Here is a 25,160-nt window from a genome sequence, read left to right as displayed (position 1 = left end):
TAAGGAAAATTGAAATCATTCTTACATCAGAATAGTGGAAATACAAAAATAATTACAAAATATCCATCAAGCCCTCATCATGAGAGAAGCTTTTCCCTTTTAAAAAAAAAACAAAAAAACAAGGAAACCAAATCAAAAAAGCAAAAACAGGATAATTACATCCTAACTTAGGGCTCCTTTAATTATGGTGCGCTACGTGTTTTAGCGAGCACTAAATGCTAACGCACCCATTATAAGTCTATGGGCATATTATAGTGCACCATAGTAAAAGGAGCTCTTAGCGTTGCTAATTAGCCTTTATTCCTTTCAGGACTGTAAATTATCATGATCTTTCCAACTTTAGTGAATCCCAAAATACAAAATCTTTGTTCTGAAAATTTAATATGCACTTGCATGGAAATTTTAGAAAAAAATGTGGCTTTCAAGGCCAACACTCTTGGCTTCAGTGACAAAAAGGCCTTCCGCCTATGTTGTGTGGTCCTGGCCACATCTGAGAATATCATCACTTTAGCACCACAGAATATCTGGTCTTTCTTCTTAAAATATTTTTTGTATTATTAAGGATATATCTTATTGAGAAAGACAAGAAACCAAGAGGGTTGATCTGGTCTGCATAATATCCTGAGAATCCTCTAGGAAAGCAGTTAACTCAATTTCTGTGGATACAAGCCGATCAACCCCTTGTTCTCCTGAAATCTTTTTCCTTGGGGAAATATAATAATACTTAAGGCTCCTTTTACTAAGATGCGCTAGCGTTTTTAGCGCACGCAGCAGATTAGCGTGTGCTAACCCTGCGCTACACAGCTAGATCTAATGCCAGCTCAATGCTGGCATTAGCATGTAGCGCGCGCAATTCTGTGCGTTAAAGCCCTAACGCAGCTTAGTAAAAGGAGCCCTTAGTGGTATGTGATTTACACATCACAGTTTCAGTTCAGCAGTGGTATGTGATTTATGCATCACTCTTTTTTGGGTTTTTTTTCAAATTCTTTATTCATTTTTCATCTTACATCAAGTACACAAAATTACAACCATTTGAACTTGTACAGATCACTTGAATTTCCTTCTAATGTTATCTTAAACACATAAATTAACCCCCTCCTCACCCACCTCTCCCATAAATATTTCAATCAAAATTATCATATAAGCATTACATTTTTATCTATTGATGAAACCTTTAATAAAACTATATATATATATATATATATATCACACACCCTTCCCCCATCTACAAATATACTTTCCATGGAAAATGGCGTCTAGTCATTACAATAAATTGAGATATTAGAACTCCCCTTATTCTTTATGATCCTAATGGACCCAAATCTTCTCAAAATTATTATAATTCCCTTTTTGTGTAGCAATAGTTCTTTTCATTTTGTATATATGGCATAACGATTTCCACCAAAAGGTGTAGTTAAGTCTAGTATAATTTTTCCAATTGCAGGTGATATGTTGTATGGCGACTCCTGTCATAATCAATAAAAGTTTATTGTTATTTGCTGAAATTTGACTTTTTTCCCTCAATGATATGCCAAACAGAATTGTATCATATGATAGTGCTACATGATTTTCTAGTAAACAATTAATTTGAGGCCAAATTGATTTCCAAAAGGCCATGATACAGGGACAATAGAATATTAAATGATCTAAAGTTCCTGGTTCAAGATTACAATGCCAGCATCTATTAGACTTAGAGCTATCTAACTTTTGTAATCTAACTGGGGTCCAAAATGCTCTATATAATAAAAAGAACCAAGTTTGTCTTCATAGATGCAGATACCGTACATCTCATTCTCCAAGACCAAATTCGTGGCTATTTTTGGTTTTTAATTCATATATCCAGATATCAATTTATACCACTCTGCAGCCTGGTGTCCCAGGAAGTCTGCCTGAAAGCATAAGAATTCCAGACTATATTGATTATTGAGATTTTTCCATTCAGGGAACCCCTCCTGAATAGCCTGCTTCAGTTGCAACCATCTAAAACTTTGTGATTTATTACGACCAAATTTATGTTGCAACTGTGAAAAATCAAGCAGCTTATCATTTGAAATAACATCATCTAAAGTCCGTATACCTGCAATAATCTAATGCTTCCATATGACTTTAAATCCGCCAATTTGAATCTTGGAGTTTAGCCAAATAGATTGATTTGTGGATTTGCAAATCGGGTTAGGTGTTAGATTACTGATATATCTCAGTGTTTTCGATGTATCCATTAATATTCTGTTCTTTTTATACACTCTAGGCATCTTAACTCTGAGAACATGAGATAAATTTAAAGGAAACATGAGTCGCTCTTCCAAATACAACCAATTTGGGATTTTATTCATGAACTCTGGGAGGACCCAATACATACCCTGGCGTAAAATATAGGCTTGATGATACCTATAAAAGTTTGGAAAATTTACCCCACCCTCCACAATTGATTTTTGTAAAGATACTAAAGCAATTCTAAGCATTTTACACAGCCAAACAAATTTTGTAAGAATACCATTTAATTTTTTATAAAAGGACCCTTGAAAAAAAATAGGTATCATACTCATTTGATAACAAACCACATGCAATATCATCATTTTAATAGTTTGAACTCTCCCCCACCAAGAAAGATGTAAAGGATTCCATTGCTCACACATTCTGTTACTTTTTTAAATAAAAAATTTTCATTCTCTTTCATTGTGTCTTCTAGTGTATTTTTTTATCATAATACCTAAATATTTTAATCCATCTTCCTTCCAAACGAATGAAAATGAGTCAAATAAACCCTTAGTGCAATGCACATTAAGTGGAAGAATTTCTGACTTACTCCAATTTATCTTATATCCTGAAAATTTTCCAAATTTCTCTATCAACTCAAGCAAACATGGTATGATAGATTCTGTATTTCTCAAATAAAGCAGTATATCATCTGCATATGCGGAGACTTTATATTCCCGATCTGTATGAGGAATACCTTGTATCCCCTTTGTTTGTTGAATGGCTAATAATAAGGGTTTTAATACAATATCAAAAAGCAAAGGAGATTTAAATGCTCTGATAAATTATTGTTAATATATAATCTTGCGGCAGGAGAGCTATAGAACGTCTGAATCATTTGTATAAATCCAGAACCTATACCAAACCAATCCAATGCCTGATACATGAAAGTCCATTCCACCCGATCAAAAGCTTTCTCCGCATCCAGAGACACAGAGAAAGCAGGCTCATTCATAGCTTTTGTTAAATTTAACATGTGAAAAGCCAATCTGGTATTATTAGAGAAATGTCTCTTAGCAACAAATCTCGTTTGGTACATACAAATAATAAAAGGGAGAGTCTTAGCTAAGCATAAAGCCAATGTCTTAGCTAGAAGTTTTCCATTTACATTGATTAGTGAGATAGGCCTGTAGTTTGAAACCAAAGTAGAATCTTTATTTGGCTTTGGCAAAATGATTGTTAATGATTCTGCCATAGTGCCTGTAATACAACCCTTAGTTAGTTGAGACTGATATAAATTTAATAAATAAAGTAAAAGGGTAATTTGAAATTATTTATAAAACTCTACTGTGAAACCATCACTACCTCAATCTCAGGAAAGGTTTCACAAAATCTAACACATTAACCAAGGTCCTCAGCTTCAAGGACGCCAACTTTGAGGGCATGGGGGATTTCATCCATCAGGCGCTGCATAACCGAGCAGAAACAGATAATGTAGAAGTATTGTGGTCAATTCTAAAAGCTACCATACAAGAAGCAACCAACCGCTTTATTAAATTGGTAAGTAAACGGCGAAGAAACAATAAGCCACAGTGGTTCTCTGCAGAGATCTCAGACCTCATAAAAGAAAAGAAAAGAGCGTTCATATCAAGTTTCAAGTTTCAAGTTTAATAATATATATTTGATTGATCGCTTTATCAGTTTCAAAGCGATTAACACATGATTAAAATTACAATATAAAAGAAGTTTTAAAAATAATTAAAAACAAACAAGACATGGACAGTTACGAGATAAACTGGAAACAGGATAAGTAGGGGGAGAAATTACAATATATTTGAGCAGAGTGGGAAACAAATAAAGGAAAACACATATGGGTGAGATAAGAGGGGGGATAATTGAAAAAATGTTATAGAAAAGAGAAAAGAATTGGTTCCAAGACTTGTAAAAATATATTAAATGAGACCAAATAGTATTAAATAATAAAGGCGTCATTAAATAAAAAAGTTTTTAGTTTACTTTTAAATTTTCCAAGTTAAGTTCTTCACGTAGATAATTGGGGAGAGAATTCCAGGTTTGGGGCGCTGTGACTGTAAAGATATACTGTCGACGCGTATTGATTATTTTTAGCGAGGGAATTGTTAATAAGTGCTGTTCATCTGATCTTAAAGTTCTATTAGAGGAATAAGGGATTAATAATTTATGAATAAAAGCCGGAGTTTTAAATAGAAGGGATTTAAATGTGAGTAAGCAAAGTTTATAGATTATTCTGTGGGCCACTGGGAGCCAATGGGCTTCTTTAAGAAGAGGAGTTATATGATCAAATTTTTTAGCTTTTGTGATAAATCTGATAGCTGTATTTTGTATGATCTGTAAACGTTTGATTTCCTTTTGTGCAATACCCTTAAACAATGCGTTGCAATAATCTAATTTCGATATAACGAGAGAATGAATGAGTATTTTCAAAGAGTCAGTATTGAATAATTGTGAGATAGAGCATATTTGTCTAAGTCTAAAAAATGAAGACTTAATGACGCTACTAATGTGGTCATGGAAGGAAAGTTTGTAATCGAAAATTACTCCGAGTATTTTGGTTTTTTGTACAACTTGTAAAGGGAGTCCATAAATAGAGATTGGTGAGACAAGTTTAGGATTATCTTTCCAGGGGAAGAGCAATACATTAGATTTATTGATGTTTAATGCAAGTCGATTGTTGTTTAACCAGTGGTGTACTTTTTCGAGTTTTGTATTGATTAGAGTTATGTCAGAGGAGTTATTAGAGTCTATAGGATGCAGAAGTTGTATGTCATCGGCATAGGCGAATGTGGTGAAGCCGATTGATTGACATAAAGTCAACAGAGGTGCTAGAAATATATTAAATAAAAGTGGAGATAATATAGAACCTTGAGGTACACCATGCGTAGTAGAGAAGATGTCAGAAATTGTATTATTGAAGGAGACAACTGAGGAACGATTCGAGAAATAAGATTGGAACCAAGATAAGACTTGGTCTGTGATGCCTATTGATTGAAGTCTATCTATTAATAAATCATGATCGATTGTGTCAAAGGCCGCCGAGAGGTCTAGGGAAACTAGAAGAACTGACTGATGATGATCCAAGAAGTAATGGATAGATGTGGTCATGCCGATTAAGGAATGCTCAGTGGAATGATATTGTCTAAAGCCAGTCTGATTAGGGTGAAGAACGTTAGTTTTTTCAATGAAGTCGGAAATCTGATTAAACACCACCTTCTCAGTTAATTTTGCTAGGAATGGAATATTGGCTATAGGTCTATAATTTGAACAATCTCCAGCACTAATTTTTTGATTTTTTAAAATGGGGTGAATAATCGAGTATTTCCAGTCTTATAAACAATCAGGGAAGCAGGACTCTAGAGAAGACTATCTGGCCAAGTCAAGAGCAGTCAAAACAAAGGTCAAAGAGGCCAAATTTCGAATGGAGGAGAATCTAGCGAAGAACATCAAGAAGGGCAATAAACCCCTCTTCAGGTATATTAGTGACAGAAACAGAAACACAGGCGGGATAGTACGCCTTAAGAAACCAGACGGGAACTATGTAGAATCGGACTCTGAAAAGGCTGAACTATTAAATGAATACTTCTGCTCAGTCTTCACCCGTGAGGCGCCGGGATCCGGCCCTCAGCTGCAGACAAGGGATAGCTCGGCAGACCCATTTCGAAATTTCGAGTTTACACCCAGCACTGTCCACTTTGAACTATCTAATCTCAAGGTTAACAAAGCAATGGGGCCAGACAACCTATACCCCAGGGTACTCAGGGAATTAAGTGACGTCTTGGCGGAACCGCTATCCACGCTCTTCAATCTCTCCCTTAGTACAGGTAAAGTCCCATTGGACTGGAAAACGGCTAACGTCATTCCACTCCACAAAAAAGGATGCAGGACGGAGGCTGCTAACTACAGACCGGTGAGTCTCACATCAATAGTGAGCAAGCTAATGGAAACTCTAATCAAACGCCAATTGCATACGATCATGAACGAGGAGAATCTACGAGATACGCGTCAACATGGATTTACTAAGGGGAGGTCCTGCCAATCTAACCTAATCAGCTTCTTTGACTGGGTGACAGGGAAGCTGGATGTTGGGGAGTCCCTAGACATCGTATACTTGGACTTCAGCAAAGCATTCGATAGCGTACCACACCGCAGGTTGTTGAACAAGATGAGCTCTATAGGATTAGGAGACACGTTGACAGCATGGGTTAGGGACTGGTTTGGAGGTAGGCTTCAGAGGGTAGTGGTAAAAGGCACCCCCTCCGAAAAGACGGAGGTGATGAGTGGAGTGCCGCAGGGCTCGGTCTTGGGCCCGATCCTATTCAACATCTTCATAAGGGACTTGGCTGAGGGACTTCAAGGTAAAATAGCGCTATTCGCCGATGACGCCAAACTATGCAATGTAGTAGGCAGGAACACGTCAGACCAAAGCACAGGGCCGGACAGAAACTCAATGCCCGACAGTATGGTGCACGACCTACTCCTACTGGAGCACTGGTCCAGGACCTGGCAACTCAGTTTCAATACTGAAAAATGTAAAGTCATGCACCTGGGCAGCCAAAATCCATGCAAGACGTACACCTTTAATGGTAAAATCCTACAAAGGACTGTAGCAGAACGTGACTTAGGGGTGATCATCAGTGAGGACATGAAGACTGCCAAGCAAGTGGAGAAAGCTTCATCTAAGGCTAGACAAATCATAGGTTGTATAGGTAGGGGTTTCGTCAGCCGGAAGCCCGAAGTCATTTTGCCATTGTATAGATCCATGGTGAGACCCCATCTGGAGTACTGTGTAAAATTTTGGAGGCCACATTACCTCAAAGATGTGCTGAGACTTGAGTCGGTCCAGCGTATGGCCACCCGGATGGTCTCGGGACTCAAGGATCTCCCGTATGAGGAAAGGCTGAAAAAATTGCAGCTATACTCACTCGAGGAACGCAGAGAGAGGGGAGACATGATTGAGACGTTCAAATATCTCACGGGCCGTATCGAGGTGGAAGAGGACATCTTCTTTTTCAAAGGCCCCACGGCAACAAGAGGGCATCTGTGGAAAATCAGGGGCAGGAAACTATACGGTGACACCAGAAAATACTTCTTCACCGAGAGGGTGATTGATCACTGAAATGATCTTCCACTGCAGGTGGTCGAGGCCAGGAGCGTGCCTGATTTTAAGTCAAAATGGGATCGCCACGTGGGATCTCTTCACAGAGAAAGGTAGGGGAGGGTTATTGGGATGGGCAGACTTGGTGGGCCGTGACCCTTATCTGCCGTCTATTTCTATGTTTCTATGTTTCTACCTGGAGCGGATCCAACTGTAAGAGATTTCAACACTGCTTCTAATTCTTTTATTGATATAGGCTCTTCTAAATTTTTTTTTATATGCTCAGGAATTTTCGGCCCATCAATTAGATTCAAAAACACTAAACCATCTTTTTCTCTATCCTCATAAGGCTCAGAAGAATATTGATCTTTATAGAACTTTATAGAACTTTAAAAATTGACTTAAAATACTTTCAATTTGAGTATGCATATCACCTTTTTCAACTTTAATTGCAATAATTTTTGTTCTTTTTTTTTGCTTTAAGATAATTTGCCAATAATCTTCCTGCCTTATTTGAGCTTCCATAATACAGAGTTTGATGGGAAAACAAATTCTTCCTTACCAATTTTGAAGATATCTCATTATATTTTCCCTTTGCTTTTAAAATAGCCTGTAATGTACTCTGCTCCCATTTATCAATTAAATTAGCTTCCAATTATTTAATTTCTTTTTCCAAATTAGAAAATTGTTTTTTAAGTTGTTTTCTAATATATGCCGAATATGAAATAATATTTCCTCTCATGGTAGCCTTAAATGCATCCCATAATGCTTCTATAGTAATTTCATCTGAACTGTTAATCTGAAAAAATTCAATCATTTTTAATTTAAATTCTTCAAGAAAATTTGAATCCGCAATCAATGTATTATCAAACCTCCATACAGATCTACTCTGTTCCTGTTCATCTAACTTAATTTCAATCCATACACCACCATGATCAGATAAAATGATAGGATCTATGGAGGCTTTTGTCACTTGTTGTACTAATTTATTTGAGACAAAAATATAATCTATTCTTGAAAAAGATTTATGAACTTATGAGCAAAAAGAGAATTCCCGATTATCAAAATGAAGTATCCACCACATATCTTTCAAATCACAAGATTTCACCAAATTATCTAATTCAAATTATTTCATTATTTTACTTGGTTTTTTATCCATTAATGAATCCATGACAGCATTGAAATCTCCAGCCACCGCTACATTAGAAGCAGCCAGTGGGAGTATCAATTATTGTAACTCTTTAAAAAAATTCATTCTGATTCGTATTTGGAGCATATACATTAAACAAACGCCTATCTTCAAAAAGGGATCGAGGGGTGACCCGGGGAACTACAGACCGGTGAGCTTGACTTCAGTTCCGGGTAAGATGATGGAAGCACTGATAAAGGACAGCATCTGTGAACACATAGAAAGAAATGGACAACTGAAAACGAGCCAACATGGCTTCTGTAAGGGAAGATTGTGCCAAACAAACTTACTGCACTTCTTTGAAGGGATAAACAGCCAGATGGACAAAGGGGAATCCATAGATAACATTTACCTCGACTTCCAAAAAGCCTTCAAGATACCCCATGAGAGGCTACTTAAGATGCCTCTCATGGGGTACCTTGAAGGGGTGGGAGGGGATATACACAGATGGATCAGACACTGGTTGGCAGGCAGAAAACAAAGGGTTGGAGTAAAGGGTCAATACTCGGACTGGCAGAGGGTCACGAGCGGTGTCCCGCAGGGGTCGGTCCTGGGACCACTGCTGTTCAATATATTTATAAACGACCTGGAAACGGGAACAAAGTGTGAAGTTATAAAATTTGCGGATGACACCAAACTCTGCAGCAGGGTTAGAACCGCGGAGGAGTGCGAAGATCTGCAAAGGGATCTAAGCAAACTGGAAAAGTGGGCAAATAAATGGCAAATGCGCTTTAACATAGAGAAATGCAAGGTCATGCATATAGGGAAAAGAAACCCAATGTTCAGCTACAAAATGGGGGGAGCGTTACTGGGAGAGAGTAAGCTTGAAAGATACTTGGGTGTACTGGTAGATACAACAATGAAATCATCGGCACAATGTGCAGCAGCCTCAAAGAAAGCAAACAGAATTCTGGGTATCATTAAGAAGGGTATCACAACCAGGACGAAGGAAGTCATCATGCCGCTGTATCGAGCGATAGTGCGCCCGCATCTGGAATACTGTGTCCAGTATTGGTCACCGTACCTGAAGAAGGACATGGCGATACTTGAGCTGGTCCAGAGAAGAGCGACGAAAATGATAAAGGGTATGGAAGGCTGTTCATACGCTGACAGGCTGAACAAGCTGGGGCTCTTCTCCCTGGAGAAGCCGAGACTTAGAGGAGACATGATAGAAACTTTCAAGATCATGAAAGGCATAGAGAAGGTAGACAAGGAAAGATTCTTCAGACTATGGGGAACCACAAGTACAAGGGGGCACATGGAGAAACTGAAAGGGGACAGGTTTAGAACTAACGCTAGGAGGTTCTTCTTCACTCAGCGGGTTGTAGACACATGGAACACTCTCCCAGAGGATGTGATCGGGCAGAGTACACCACGGGGATTCAAAGAGGGATTGGATAGATTCCTGAAGGATAGAGGGATTGAGGGGTACAGATAAGGGTAGATAGGGTATAGAAGGAATATAGATAGAAAAATAAGGGGACGTAGGGCTAAATCAAGAAAACCTGACAGGTCATGGACCTGATGGGCCGCCGCAGGTGCGGACTGCTGGGTGCGATGGACCTCTGGTCTGACCCAGTGGAGGCAACTTCTTATGTTCTTATGTTCTAAATCCAGGGTATTATTTTCCATGCTCATCTTCACTTGTACCCACCTACCCAAGGGATCAGAATCAATCATTTGAAAATTAGCTGTGCATTTTTTATTTATTAGTATGGCAACACCAGCTTTTTTCCCAATTGCAGATGCAAAAAAACTATGTTTTACCCATTCCCCTTCCAATTTTTTTGACTCTACTAATGATAGGTGCGTCTCTTGTATATAATATATATCATAGCATTACTCCCTTCCAAACCTTCAGCTAATCCAATAATTTTTACATTCTTTCTTCTACCTCTATTTTCGTAGTCTTCAAGTTGTTTCTTCAATTCCTTAACAGTTAGACTGTCATTTTTACAGTGCACCTCATTAAGCTCCATCTTGTTTTCTAAAGTCGACATTCGCTTATTAGCCACTTCCATTTGCCGGTTTAGATTCAGCACTTCTTCTTTCACTTCGGTAATGCTGTTTGTGTTGTCTTGAAGCATTTGTTTTATGCACCGCAATTCAGCCATTATTTCATTTTTGTCTAATACTTCCGTAACGTCTCCCGGAAGAGGAACCTTCGACAGCGTTGTTTGATCTTGTTTTTGATGTTTCTCTGTCCCTCCTGCTGCGAAAGCCGTTTCAATCTTAGATTGCGTACTTGCCATGATACTGCACTTTTATCCAGCACATCGGGGAAGAAAAAAGCCAAGATAAACTTTCAAAAATTCTTGTCTGCTGCTCGGGTTAGAGGAGCGCCACAGTTACTTCTCCATCTTGTGCGCCGCCAAGCCACGCCCCCAATTTATGCATCACACTACTAAGTGGCTAAGCTCCTATGAGTGATCTTTGGACGTCGTGTACCTGGACTTCAGTAAAGCTTTTGACAGTGTCCCACACTGCAGGCTGCTAAGCAAGATGGAATCGATGGGGTTAGGAGAGACACTAACTGCATGGGTCAATGATTGGCTGAGTGGCAGACTTCAGAGGGTGGTGATTAATGGTACCCTCTCTAAAACATCGGAGGTGACCAGTGGAGTGCCGCAGGGCTTGGTCCTGGGTCCACTCCTTTTCAATATATTCATAGGGGATCTGACTCAAGGGCTTCAAGGTAAAATAATACTATTCGTCGATGACGCCAAACTATGTAATATAGTAAGTGAATGCAGTTTACAGAATTATATGGCGCAGGACTGCTTACATTGGAAAGTTGGTCCTCAACCTGACAGCTAGGCTTCAATGCTAAGAAATGTAAGGTCATGCACCTCGGAAGTGGAAATCCATGCAGGACGTACTTCTTGAACGGAGAAACTTTAACTAGGACTTCAGCAGAACGAGATTTAGGAGTAATCATCAGTGCAGACATGAAAACTGCCAATCAAGTGGAGAAGGCTTCATCTAAGGCAAGGCAGATATTGGGTTGTATCAATAGAAGTTTCGTCAGCTGAAAGCCTGAAGTCATAATGCCGTTGTACAGGGCCATGGTGAGACCTCATCTGGAGTACTGTGTGCAATTCTGGAGGCCACATTACAGTAAAGATGTGCGCAGAATTGAATCGGTTCAGCGGACGGCCACCAGAATGATCTCGGAGCTCAAGGGTCTCTCGTACGAAGAGAGACTGAACAAATTGCGGCTCTACACTCTCGAGGAACGTAGGGAGAGGGGAGATATGATTGAAACATTTAAGTACCTCATGGGACGTGTCGAAGTGGAATATGATATTTTCTTTCTCAAGGGACCCTCGGCCACAAGAGGGCACCCGCTCAAACTCAGGGGCGGAAAATTTCATGGCGACACTAGAAGGTATTTCTTCACAGAGAGAGTGGTTGATCATTGGAACAAGCTTCCAGTGCAGGTGATCGAGGCAGACAGCGTGCCAGACTTTAAGAATAAATGGGATACCCATGTGGGATCCCTATGAGGGTCAAAATAAGGAAATTGGGTCATTAGGGCATAGACAGGGGGTGGGTAAGCAGAGTGGGCAGACTTGATGGGCTGTAGCCCTTTTCTGCTGTCATCTTCTATGTTTCTATGTTTCTATGATCACCTATTTTGTTTTATCTGTTTATTGGTTCGTACATTTCGATTATAAATCAGTTGTGATAGTGTTCCATATTGTGAATCAGACCCGAGGCAGACCTTATGGCCGAAACACGTATGTGTCAGGTCCTAATTGTGAATACGGACATTGAGCATCCCAGGCCACTTTTTCTGTCTTCTTTTGTTCTACCGTGGAGAGATAGAAAGCACAGTTACTTACCGTAACAGGTGTTATCCAGGGACAACAGACAGATATTCTCACTGATGGGCGACGTCACTGACAAAGCCCCAGTACGGACCACTTTAAGTGCATTGCTACTTTAAGAACTTTAGAAAATTTGCGATAGTCTGCACCGCGTATGTGCGAGTGCCTGCCCGCCCAACGTAGGTGTGCGGTCCCTAAGTTAAGATAAGCCAGCTAAGAAACCAACCCGGGGAGATGGGTGGGTTGTACGAATATCTGCCTGCTGTCCCTGGATAACACCTGTTACGGTAAGTAACTATGCTTTATCCCAGGACAAGCAGGCAGCATATTCTTATTGATGGGTGACCTCCAAGCTGACAGTGATGGGATGGTGGGAGAGTTGTCCAAATAAAAATATATATTGAAATACAGATTGACCGAAGTGCCCATCCCGTCTGGAGAAAAAATCCAGACAGTAGTGAGAACCAGGTGGCAGCTTTACAGAGTTCCTCAATGGTGTAGATCTAAGGAAAGCAACAAAAGCTGCCAGAGCTATAACTCTGTAGGCTGTGACACAACTTTCTCGTGCCAGACCAGTCTGAGCATAGCAGAACGAGATGCAGGCAGCCAGCCCGGTGGAAAACGTTCCCTTGAATACAGGATACCCTAACGTGTGTGGATCAAAATAAAAGGTAGGGAGAAGTTCAATGTGGCTTTGTCCGGTCAAAGTAGCAAGCCAAAGCCCATGTACAGTTCAAAGTATACAAAATAGGTTCTCCAGAAGGAGAATGAGGTGAAAAGTAACAACTTGTAGAAGAAACTTTGGACGCGTACACAGAACCACCTTGTCATGATGAAAATTATGAAGGATGAATTTGCTACAAATGTTTGGAACTCTTGGCAGAGGTGAGAGCAGTAAGGAAAACTACTTTCCAGGCAAGAAGCTAAAGAGGATCTGTGGCCATTGATTGAAATGATAGCCTTAATCAAACTGGAAAGAACTACAGTAAATTCCCAGATGACATGAAGAGACTGCAGAGATGGTTTCACAGGGGGAAAAACCCCACCAGAAACCTGAAAACCAAATGAAAAGGACTACAATAGGGCCCAAACGACAGGAAAAAAACAGGAGTTGGGGTTTCACATGGAAAACCCCTGTCATGAATCTGGAGACCAGAGGATAAGCAGTAAGAGGGAGACCCTCGACTGACAAAGGAAAATATGCAATAGCACGGAAAAGAAGTTTGAGAGATATAGACTCAAGACTAAAATCAAATAAAAGAGGAAAATAATCCATAAGCAATTCCACTAGGTAGGAATGTGGAACATGAAGATAAAGAACCTAGACCACTTGTGATGGAAACAAGGTTGAGTGGCTGGTTTCCTGGAGACATCTAGAGATAATAAACAGGCTGAGAAGATGCAGCCCGATAAAAATCAACTGAGATGGCAAATCATTGCAGATTGGAATGAATCAAAGACTTCCGAGTCGGAGTGACCCGAATAGGAAATATCATTAGAGGCAAGGTCTCCCTGAAACTGAATTGAAGGAGAAAGGAAAACCCATGTTGCCTGGGCCACCATGCAGCAAAGAGAAAATGGTGGCTGCAACAGGAGAAGAAGTGGAGGGAATGCACTTAGAAAACATGCCCGTCCAATTCAGAAGAAAAACATCTGCTGCCAGACGGAGACGGGATTAAAGTCTGGAGCAAAACTGGGGTAACTGGTGATTATGAGGAGTCGCAAACAAGTCCACGTGTGTGGTGCCCCATTGATTGGCTGGAGAGTTGTAGAGTTGAAAGTCCATTGTTGAAGAATTCTGCTGAGGTTGTGTGCTAGGGAATTCTATTCCCCATGAATATAGACAGGAAGCAAGAGCAGATTGCAAGCTGTCGCCCAAGTCCAGATATGCTGGGCCTCCTGACACAACAGGAGAGAGCCCGTGCCTCCTTGCTTGTTCATGTAGTACATGTGGAGGATATGTGGTCATCCCTGAAATCTGTCATACACGAGGCAACCGGCCGTTACATAAAATCATCACATAAACGGCGAAGAAAAGACAAACCCCAGTGGTCTCACGTCTCGTTAAGGAGAAGAAAAACGCATTTGCTTCCTTCAAATGCACGGGGAAAAGTGAAGATCAACTGCTACACAGGATCAAGTCCACAGAGGTCAAAACGGCAGTCAGGCAGGCCAAACTTCGAGTGGAAGAAACTCTAGCAAACAAAATTAAGAAAGGGGACAAATCCTTCTTCCGGTATATCAATGACAGGAAAAAAAACACTGACGGGATAGTACGCCTGAGAAAAACGGACAGGAATTACGCAGAATCGGATCCCGAAAAGGCCGAACTACTAAATGAATACTTCTGCTCGGTCTTCACCTGCGAGGCGCCAGGGTCTGGCCCTCAATTGAAGCCACAGTCAAACACAAAAGACCCGTTTCGGAATTTTAAATTCACACCCAGCGAGGTTTACTTTGAGCTAACAAAACTCAAGGTGGACAAAGCCATGGGACCGGACAATCTGCACCCCAGAGTGCTCAGGGAGTTAGGTGATGTCCTGGCAGAACCGTTAGCCGTGCTCTTCAATCTCTCACTGAGTACAGGGACAGTCCCCTTGGACTGGAAAACAGCTAACGTCGTTCCTCTACACAAAAAGGGTTGCAGGACAGAGGCTGCAAATTACAGACCGGTGAGTCTGACATCGATAGTATGCAAACTCATGGAAACACTGATCAAACGCCAATTGGACACGGTCTTGGACGATAGGAATCTACGGGACCCCAATCAACATGGATTCACCAAGGGTAGGTCCTGCCAATCAAACCTCATCAGCTTCTTTGACTGGGTAACAAAAAGACTGGACGAAGGAGATTCACTGGACATAGTGTACCTAGACTTCAGTAAAGCTTTTGACAGCGTCCCACAACGCAGACTGTTAAACCTTGAACGGGGAGACCTTGACCAGGACTTCAGCAGAACGAGATTTAGGAGTAATCATTAGTGCAGACATGAAATCTGCCAATCAGGTGGAGAAGGCTTCCTCAAGGGCAAGGCAGATGCTGGGTTGCATCCGTAGAAGTTTCGTCAGCAGAAAGCCTGCTGTCATAATGCCATTGTACAGGACCATGGTGAGACCTCATCTGGAATACTGCGTGCAATTCTGGAAGCCACATTACCGCAAAGACGTGCAGAGGGTCGAGTCGGTCCAAAGGATGGCCACCAGAATGGTCTCAGGGTTTAAAGGTCTCTCGTACGAAGCAAGACTAAACAATTTGCAGCTCTACACTCTCGAGGAACGCAGGGAGAGGGGAGACATGATTGAGACGTTTAAATACGTCACCGGACGTATAGAAGTGGAAGATAACATTTTCCTTCTCAGAGGCCCCTCAACCACAAGTGGGCACCCGCTCAAACTCAAGGGCGGAAAATTTCACGGCGACACCAGGAAGTATTTCTTCATGGAGCGAGTGATTGATCAATGGAACAAGCTTCCAGTACAGGTAATCGAGGCCAGCAGCGTGCCAGATTTTAAGTATAAATGGGACGCCCATGTGGGATCCCTACGTGGGTCAGGGTAAAACATTGGCTAATCTTAAGGGGAGGGTCTATAGAGTGGGCAGACTTGATGGGCCTTGGCCCTTTTTCTGCCGTCATCTTTCTATGTTTCTATGTTTACATAGCTACTTGATTGTCCTTGCAAAGAAGGAGGACTTGAGAGCAGAGTAGATGATGAAAAAACCTTGAGGACATAAAACATCACTATGAGTTCTAGGAACCCGATGTGTTTCCTTGTGGTCCAAAGACCCTGAGTCTGAAGATCGTCCATATGAACTCCCCATACGTAAAAAGATGTGTCGGTCGTGATGAGCATATAATGAGGGAACAAATAAAAAATCTCTGTAGAGATTAGAAGAGATCATCCATAAAAAAGCGACTTTAAAGGAGACGATGTCATAGATATACATGCTTTGAGAGATGGTCTATCACCTGAGACTACTGGGAAGCAAGAATCCATTGAGGAATGCAAAAATGTAGTAATGGCAACAACTGAGTTGAACTCAAAGGTATATTCTGAAAACCGTGGGAATTGGAATATGTGGAGGCTTCCATGAGATCCAGGAAGTATAGCTAGTAGGTCTGAATGAGGAGAAACGAGTGAAATACCTCTCAACCAGAAAAATGATGAGAGCTCTGAGATCCAGGAAAAATCTCAGCCCTCCAGTGTACTTGGGAATCAAGTAGAAATGAGATAAGAATCCCTGACTCCACAAGTCGAAGAGGACCCTTCGATGGCAATCAGCAAAAGCAAAAAGGAAGGACTGTGCCGGATCCAAAACAGACTCTCTTAGAAAAAAGCAGGATGAAAACATTGAGTATAGAAAACCTGCCCATAAGAAAACCCAGAGAGCTAAGGTGATGAACTCTCAGCAATGCATGAGGAACTGAAGACAGCCTCCAAATGTAGTACTTGAGTATGCCCTAAATGTAGGGAAAAAGTAACGACAAATCTTCGTTGAGAAGAAGATTGAGATAAAAGTGAAGACAGCTCTTTGGTCTTGACCAGAAAGTCTCACTTGATCTAGTAAAACAGACAACTGCTGAATAGGCATGTCCCAGCAGGACCATGGACGCATCAAAAAAGTTGTCCCCCAAACAAGGCGTATTTACTAGCCTGTCCTAGTGGGCAATCATGAAAAACACAGGTACTGTACATGTAAGCAAAGAAAAGTGACATGGTAAAAATGTATGCCAAGTAAAGTGGTTACTGAATCAGTGAGGCTGCATAGGAATCTGGGAAGCCGATTAGCCAATCGGTCCCTAGCCTAGCCCACTCTGCCGAGAAAGACAGAGGCCTACACACTAGCCTGTAGAGTAGACTCCACCAGTAGGGATTCATTGAAACAGCCTCAGTGTTTCTAAAGGTATAGCAAAAAATCCTTGAGTAGTTAACTATAGGTCAAGGAAAATAAAACCCTTAATAAAGGAACGATTTTGCAAAGGTAACTTCCAAAGGAATGGCACAAAGTGAAGATACTCCCCTAAGGAATTGTGAGAAAATAAAATCTGAACTCTACTGAAGTGTAAAGAGAAGCATGTGGTAAAAAATCCACTGCTTCAGAGAGATATGAGGTCTTGATCAAAAAACCCTCCTCCTCTCAGAAATTCAATCCCAAACTATACAGAATCAATGTTAGGGAGTCGGTGTCAAAGGCTGAAGACACTTTAATGACTGCAAGGCCTTCCAATACCGAATCGACACCGACACCGACACTGGCAACGTTAAAGAAGACCGGCGTCACTTTATACGCAGAAGCCTCCTAAGAAAGTGTTACCGGTGTCGAGAACTGATACCGGATGGGCACCTGAAGTCTAGAGTAACAACTGAAAATACAGTTGAAATGATGATGTCGACATGAAAGAAATCTGCTAAAGAGGAAAATATCGGTACCGCTGGCTGCATCGCCAGTACCATCGGTGTGCAGAAAAAATTTCAGCAGAAAAGAAAAAACACCGGTACCACGGGTCTAAGAACCGGTTCCATCGGTGTCACTCCATGCTTCCAAGATGAGTCAGCCCGTATCGAGGCACTCATCGATATCGAAGCGGAGCCCAAAAGAAAACATAGCGGTACTATTGGTGTCGCTCCATGCTTCCACAATGAGTCTGCCCATACCGAGGCACTCATCGATATCGAAGTGGAGCCCGAAAGAAAAAACACTGGTACCATGGGTCTAAGAACCACTACCATCGGTGTCGCTCTACGCTTCCAAGATGAGTATACCTGTATCGAGGCACTCATCGATATCGAAGCGGAGCTGGAAAGAAAAAACACCGGTATCCTTGGCCTATAAACCGGTACCATCGGTGCCAGGGATGGAGCTAATCGAGATCGGCAGGACTTGACTCACTGCTACAATGACCTGAAGCCCAAAAGAGAAAGTTGCAAGCCAACTTACCTAGAGAAGATCGGGACCATCAATGTCGGTGTGAGTTAGAAGAGCAGTGCCGGAAGTAGGCTGGGCACCGGATTACTGATGCCGGCGGGTGCCGGATTCCTGATGGCGCCGATGGAAGACTGCTTCTGAAGAATGAAAATGTGCTGGTGAAGAGAAAAGCAGGGGAAGAAGAAAATGACAAGGCCGAGAACCTGACATTGCTAGAACCACAGAAGGATGTCTGTGAAGACAATTTCCCCAGCAAAGCAACCGCGCTGATGGAAAAGAAGCAGGAAAAAGCTGCATGGAAAAACAGCCATAAGGTGGGGAGAAAACAGTATGGCGACCCATAAGGCCCCACCAAGCCTAATCGATGACGGTAAAAGAGAAAAAAATAAAATAAAGAAACAGAAAATGTTTAGTTGGTTTTTTTTTTTGTTTGTTTGTTTTTGTTTGTTTGTTTTTTTAACTGACTAAAATGTCAGAAAACCGTGAGAGCGGGAAGGCAGCGAAAAGAAAATTTTTCAACAGCTGTTGAAACGCTACTTCTTAGCTCTGCAGAAACTAAGAAACTGAGGGACTGCATGCCTACGTCGGGCAGGAAGGCACTCGCGCATGCGCGGTGCAGACTATCACAAACTTTCTAAAGTTCTTAAAGTGGCAATGCACTTAAAGTGGTCCGTACCAGGGCTCCGTCGATGACGTCACCCATCAGTGAGAATATGCTGCCTGCTTGTCGTGGGGTAATCTCCTGTTTGGATGTATAGGGGTATGGATGGATCACGGGCAATCCTAGAATTAGCATGCAATTTCATTTAATAAGGGAGATCTGCGACTAATTTAGGCAAGATAATTTACACCCAGTTTTAGTTGGTGTAAACCTTCACGCCCAGCATTGGACGCAGATCCTGAAGCCAAACAGAATTCAGTCCTTTATAGAAAGAGCCAGATACAGAACTACCGCATATGCATGAATCGTTTCACATGTGCAAACCTGTGCATGCAAGTGCACCATGTCTAGAAAAGAATGTGCCCTCTTTCCACACAATATGCATTATTTCCAGAGTGCGCACTATTACTGGCAACTGACAAAATGGTCAAACGAAAATGACTAAAATGAAAATAACTGTAATTGACACAGGAAACAACACAAAAGGAACCTTTTCTGGCTGCCCATTCCTACTTGTTCTTTGAAATGATCGTTCAGGCTATATGAGCCAAGCACCTTTCCCAAAGACATAAGCATGAGCAGCCATTTCCTTAGGCCCATCTGAAGGAGGATTCTCCCACTTACAGCTAACACATTCCCAAACACAAACCCTCCTGAATGGTTGAATACCTGGAGATATTTGACTGCAGCACTTTGTGCTTATGCTGTGGAAAATACTTTCAGGCTGATTCATGGGATTGCCATTCTGTACCCTTATGCATAAAGGGCACAGGAAGCAGCAAAGTTACCTCCTGCATTCTGCAGTGATCCCAATGCTGGGGGTCACATAGGGCTACCGGCATTGAATATCTGGGTCAAAGTTCACCACCTCGGACTTAGCTGGCCAAGTCAATATTCAGCAGCTGGTCAGCTAAGGCAAAGCATCAAAAGATAGACCTTCTTTTTAGGCAGGTCTATCTAGCTGCTACCCTTAGCCAGTCAGCTGCTGAATATCGTCATTCTAATTTTCAGAGTAAAGGTTTGTGTGTTACTTTCACTTCCAAAATTGCTGAAGTTAAAAGTGTGGGATCCCTTAGAGGATTAAGCCAAGGGAACCTGTCACCAGGAGTGGGATCCCTAGGATAGTAGACTTGGGGGTGGGTCAGTAGAGTGGGCAGACCTGATGGGCTATGGCCCTTATCTGCCTTCATCTTCTATGTTTCTATGTTTCTTCCCTCCTTTTACACTGCCTGAGTTATGTGAGTAGTTTATCTGAGGACAAAATGTTTGCAGAGTTTTGAAAATTCAAAATAGGTGGAATTTTTCAAACTGCACTTTATCCTTGTCTCTAGAGCAGTGTCTTTCAAACTGTGTGCCCTAAATTGATTCTGGGTGTGCCATGAGAGATTCAAGAATTTTATTTTATTTAAAAAAATGTCCTTCATAAGTACATAAGAATTGCCGCTGCTGGGACAGACCAGTGGTCCATCGTACCCAGCAGTCCGCTTCCGCGGCAGCCCTTAGGTCAAAGACCAGTACCCCGAGTCTAGCCTCACCTGCGTACGTTTTGGTTTAGCAGGAACTTGTCTAAATTTGTCTTGAATCCCTGGAGGGTGTTTTCCCCTATAACAGCCTCCGGAAGATCGTTCCACCATTCTCTGAGTGAAGAAGAACTTCCTTATGTTCGTACAAAATCTATCTCCTTTTAACTTTAGAGAGTGCCTTCTCGTTCTCTCCACCTTGGAGAGGGTGGACAATCTGTCTTTAACTACTAAGTCTATTCCCTTCATTATCTTGAATGTTTCGATCATGTCCCCTCTCAGTCTCCTCTTTCAAGGGAGAAGAGGCCCAGTTTCTCTAATCTCTCACTGTACGACAACTCCTCCAGCCCCTTAACCATTTTGGTCTCTCTTCTCCAGACCCTTTCGAGTAGTACTGTGTCCTTCTTCAAGTATACACTAGAATAGATGAACGTCATGTACATAAGAGTCTGTCAATTCCTTACTCATATACCTACAGACTTGGAATCTACCTAGTCAATTTTAAAATAATCCGTAATTTATTTATTTACAGCTGCTTAACCAGGCACACCATGTGTGAACATGATGCATTTATAATCTATCCTTAACAGCACATTTCTTATTCATATCTTAACTCTACGGATGTTTAATTTGAAATTCACTTTAGTATTATTAAAATATGGTAAGATCCAATTAAAAAATAAATTCACCACAATACAAAATCACCAAACCATCAATCATCAGGAAATAGTGATGTCATCTGTATCCCCCATATCATGCAAGATATAAAAGCCTAAAAGATATGCACAAAAAATGTACATACTTCTGCAGGCAGTAGCAGAGACATGGTCATACTGAGTTTTTATTAAGACGACTTTTATTAAGTCTTTGAGTTTATTAAGGGGATCTTTTACAAAGACACGCTAGCCAATTTAGTGCACACTATAAATATTAGTGGATGCTAAATGCTAATGCACCTTAGTAAAAGACCCCCTAAGTTAGCTCAGCTTGCTTTTCCGACTGCAGCATTTAAATCTATTACATATTTTCAGAACTTCTCTCCAGATAGGGAGCAATACTTAATATATGTAGACAGCAGTTACCACATCCAGCTTGATGGATCACTATAATATTCAGCCACTAGTTGTGCAGTTTAAGTTAGAAATTCAGAAGAATCTAAGTTCGGATGAAAAAAATGCTTTTTTTCAAGACGATCTATTGATTTTGACACAATCAGGCATAATCCATTTTGAATCCACTTTTGGCTTTTACATCCAAACTTACTGTAGATTCCTCTGGACCTCTAAGGAAGATGTTTTTTCAAAACACAGACTGTGTTGGGGCCTTACCCAAAACTGATGTAGAAAACTGCATCACATACCCCTACTCTGCAGTTTTTCCTTGTTGTTGTAAGTACTTTCCAAGACAGACCTATTTTTTTATTTTTTTTTAATTTGACTGTATTTATATATTTGAATCATGTAACTATTGTTTTTGTTGTTGTACTCAAAGTTATATTGTAGCCACATTGTTTTCCTCATAAATGATCTAGAGGCGGGAACTAAGTGTGAAGTCATTAAATTTGCAGATGACACCAAACTATACAGCAGGGCTCAAACCAAGGAAGACTGCGAGGATCTCCAAAAGGATCTAACGCAGCTGGAAAAGTGGGCCGAAAAGTGGCAGATGAGCTTCAACGTGGGGAAATGCAAGGTCATGCACGTGGGGAAAAAGAACCCGATGTTCACATACAAAATGGGGGGAACACCACTAGGGGTTAGTAACCTGGAGAGAGACCTGGGAGTGATGGTAGACGCAACACTGAAGGCATCGGCGCAATGCGCCACAGCCTCTAGGAAAGCAAACAGAATGCTGGGTATCATTAAGAAGGGTATTACGACCAGGACGAAGGAAGTCATCATGCCGCTGTATCGTGCAATGGTACGGCCGCATCTGGAGTACTGTGTCCAGTACTGGTCGCCGTACCTCAAGAAAGACATGGCGGTACTTGAGGGAGTACAAAGAAGAGCAACCAAACTGATAAAGGGAATGGAAAATCTCCCATATACCGACAGATTGAAGCAGTTGGGACTTTTCTCCCTGGAAAAGCGAAGACTTAGAGGAGACATGATAGAAACCTTCAAGATCCTGAAGGGCATAGAAAAAATAGACAGGGGCAGATTTTTCAAATTAAGGGGCGCCACAAGTACAAGGGGGCACTCGGAGAAATTGAAAGGGGACAGGTTTAGAACAAACGCTAGGAAGTTCTTTTTCACTCAGAGGGTGGTGGATACATGGAACGCGCTTCCAGAGGCTGTTGTAGACAAGAAAACATTAAATGGTTTCAAAGAAGGTTTGGATAGATTCCTAGAAGAAAAAGGGATTGGGGGGTATAGATAGGTATAGACCATTGCTCAGGCAATGGGCCTGATGGGCCGCCGCGGGTGCGGACCGCTGAGCAGGATGGACCTATGGTCTGCCTCAGCGGAGGCAACTTCTTATGTTCTTATGTTCTTATGTTCTTTTTGTGGTGCAACAGACATGCTGACAATTCCATTATCCAGCTCTGTTTTTAAAATATGTGCAGTTTTTTTTCCCTGATCAAATGAAGTTCCTGTGCACTTTAGGGAAATTCATTTTTTCTACCCACTGAAGCCTATGAGGCTTGTGACAATGGTCTGGAAAATATACCACAAGATTTCAAGGAAGGTTTAGATAGGTTCCTAAAGGATAAGGGGATTGAGGGGTACAGATAGAAGTAGAGGTAGGTTATAGGAATAGTCAGGGACCACTTCACAGGTCATAGGCCTGATGGGCCGCCGCGGGAGCGGACCGCTTGGCGCGATGGACCTCTGGTCTTACCCAGTGGAGGCAACGTCTTATGTTCTTCCTTCCATTGCCCTCTCTGTTAGGATTTTCATCCACTCTACATTTCTCACTTGCCAGTTCGTTCAACTCCTTCCACATCTGTCTATGCCAGCTTTCATATGGTCAAGAAACTAAAAGGAAAACCTATACAAATTCTGACCCCTGTTCAATTCCAGTCCCTCTCTGATGCCAGGCATGCAAACCAGTGTGGATTCAGCTCAGTGCTCAACCCAAGAGTGAAGAGAAGAGTTTATTTCAAACCTTAGAGTAGAGCAAGGGATATCAGTCCCGGGTATTGCCACGTCCAGAGAGATTCAGCTGAGCAGGTCTTCACTTAGATTTGCAATGTTGACAGGCTGAAAAAAAAACAACAACCAGTTACAGAAGCAAGAACCTTTCTCTCTTATTTTAATTGAATTTAAATTCTGGGATTTAAAATCTACCTTTATAATTATTAAAGCCAAACTAAGCAGAGTACATCCTAAAACAAACAAAAGAACCAAAAGGCAATTTTTAATATGCCATGACATTCTGAACACTAGACAAGCATTATGGTGACATCAACACGCTTTTTTACATAAGTAAATGTGTTTTTACATAAGTACGGTAAACGTGTTTACCTGCATAAAATATGTTTTCATGATTGCCTTTTCCTCAGAACACAATAAATGGGACAGAGGCAAGTTGGGAGGGTCAACGCATACACAGAGATTGTATTTACAAATATCTGCACCTACAATGTGCTTTGTCTACTGCTCCTATTTCTGTACAAGCAAAAAGCAAATGGGTGCTTCTATGTAGGTGCTTAAGGGCATGTGAGAGAAGCCTATTCTATAATGGAACCTAAGCGCTTATGGTGAATCACATAAAGATACAATTGTGTTTTATGAGGATGGAACTCCTCTCGTATGAGGAAAGACTAAAATGGTTAGGGCTCTTCAGCTTGGAAAAGAGACGGCTGAGGGGAGATATGATTGAAGTCTACAAAATCCTGAGTGGAGTAGAACAGGTACAAGTGGATCAATTTTTCACTCCATCAAAAATTACAAAGACTAGGGGATACTCAACGAAGTTACACGGAAATACTTTTAAAACCAATAGGAGGAAATTTTTTTTCACTCAGAGAATAGTTAAGTTCTGCAACACGTTGGCAGAGGATGTGATAAGAGTGGATAGTGTAGCTGGTTTTAAGAAAGGGTTGGACAAGTTCCTGGAGGAAATGTCCATACTCTGTTATTGAGAAAGACATGAGGGAAGCCACTGCTTGCCCTGTATCGGGAGCATGGAATATTGCTACACCTTGGGTTTTGGCCAGGTACTAGTGACCTGGATTGGCCACCATGAGACCTGACTACTGGGCTTGTTGGACCATTGGTCTGACCCAGTAAGGCTATTCTTATGTTCTTATTTATTCAGTTACCTTATGCAGTTAAGCACTGAATATCAGCATTTTGCCACATAAGTGTAGACTCCGCCCCCCAGACTGCCCACAAAATATCCAGTTTCTGCTTAGGCACAAACCATGGATATCAGGGACAATAACCACTTAAGGGCCACTGATTAGCCCCAGACAACCAAGTAAATGGTCAGAAGCCTCTCCTGGCCATTTAAATTGCTCTAAATATCAACCCCTAAATTTATAGAATAGAGGTATAAATCATTTACATGTGTAACTGCGCCATACCCCTGGAACAACCTGTCTGACTCAGTACGATTGGCTCCATCTCTGACGGTATTCAAGTCCAAGCTGAAAGCACCCTTTTTTAAAGTTGTGTTTAAATCTTAACCCTACCAATTTGTAAAGCACCACATTTGTCATTCATTCTGTAGCCCCCTACCCTCTCTACCTCTTCTCCCT

At 41.4% G+C, this 25,160-nt stretch overlaps 1 protein-coding gene across 2 annotated transcripts in view; it reads right to left on the bottom strand.

The window, feature by feature from the left end:
- AHNAK (AHNAK nucleoprotein) overlaps window positions 1-23,664 on the bottom strand; it is a 64,299-nt gene extending 40,635 nt beyond the window's left edge. For both annotated transcript variants that reach the window (XM_033953812.1, XM_033953813.1), the window contains exon 1: window positions 23,564-23,664. The gene's annotated coding sequence lies outside the window, so the exon portion shown is untranslated. The remainder of the gene's footprint in view (window positions 1-23,563) is intronic.
- Between the last annotated feature and the right edge of the window lie 1,496 nt (window positions 23,665-25,160).

Source organism: Geotrypetes seraphini, chromosome 8, assembly GCF_902459505.1.
Source record: "Geotrypetes seraphini chromosome 8, aGeoSer1.1, whole genome shotgun sequence".
NCBI lineage: Eukaryota > Metazoa > Chordata > Amphibia > Gymnophiona > Dermophiidae > Geotrypetes > Geotrypetes seraphini.
This window is presented reverse-complemented; position numbering and strand designations above follow the sequence as displayed.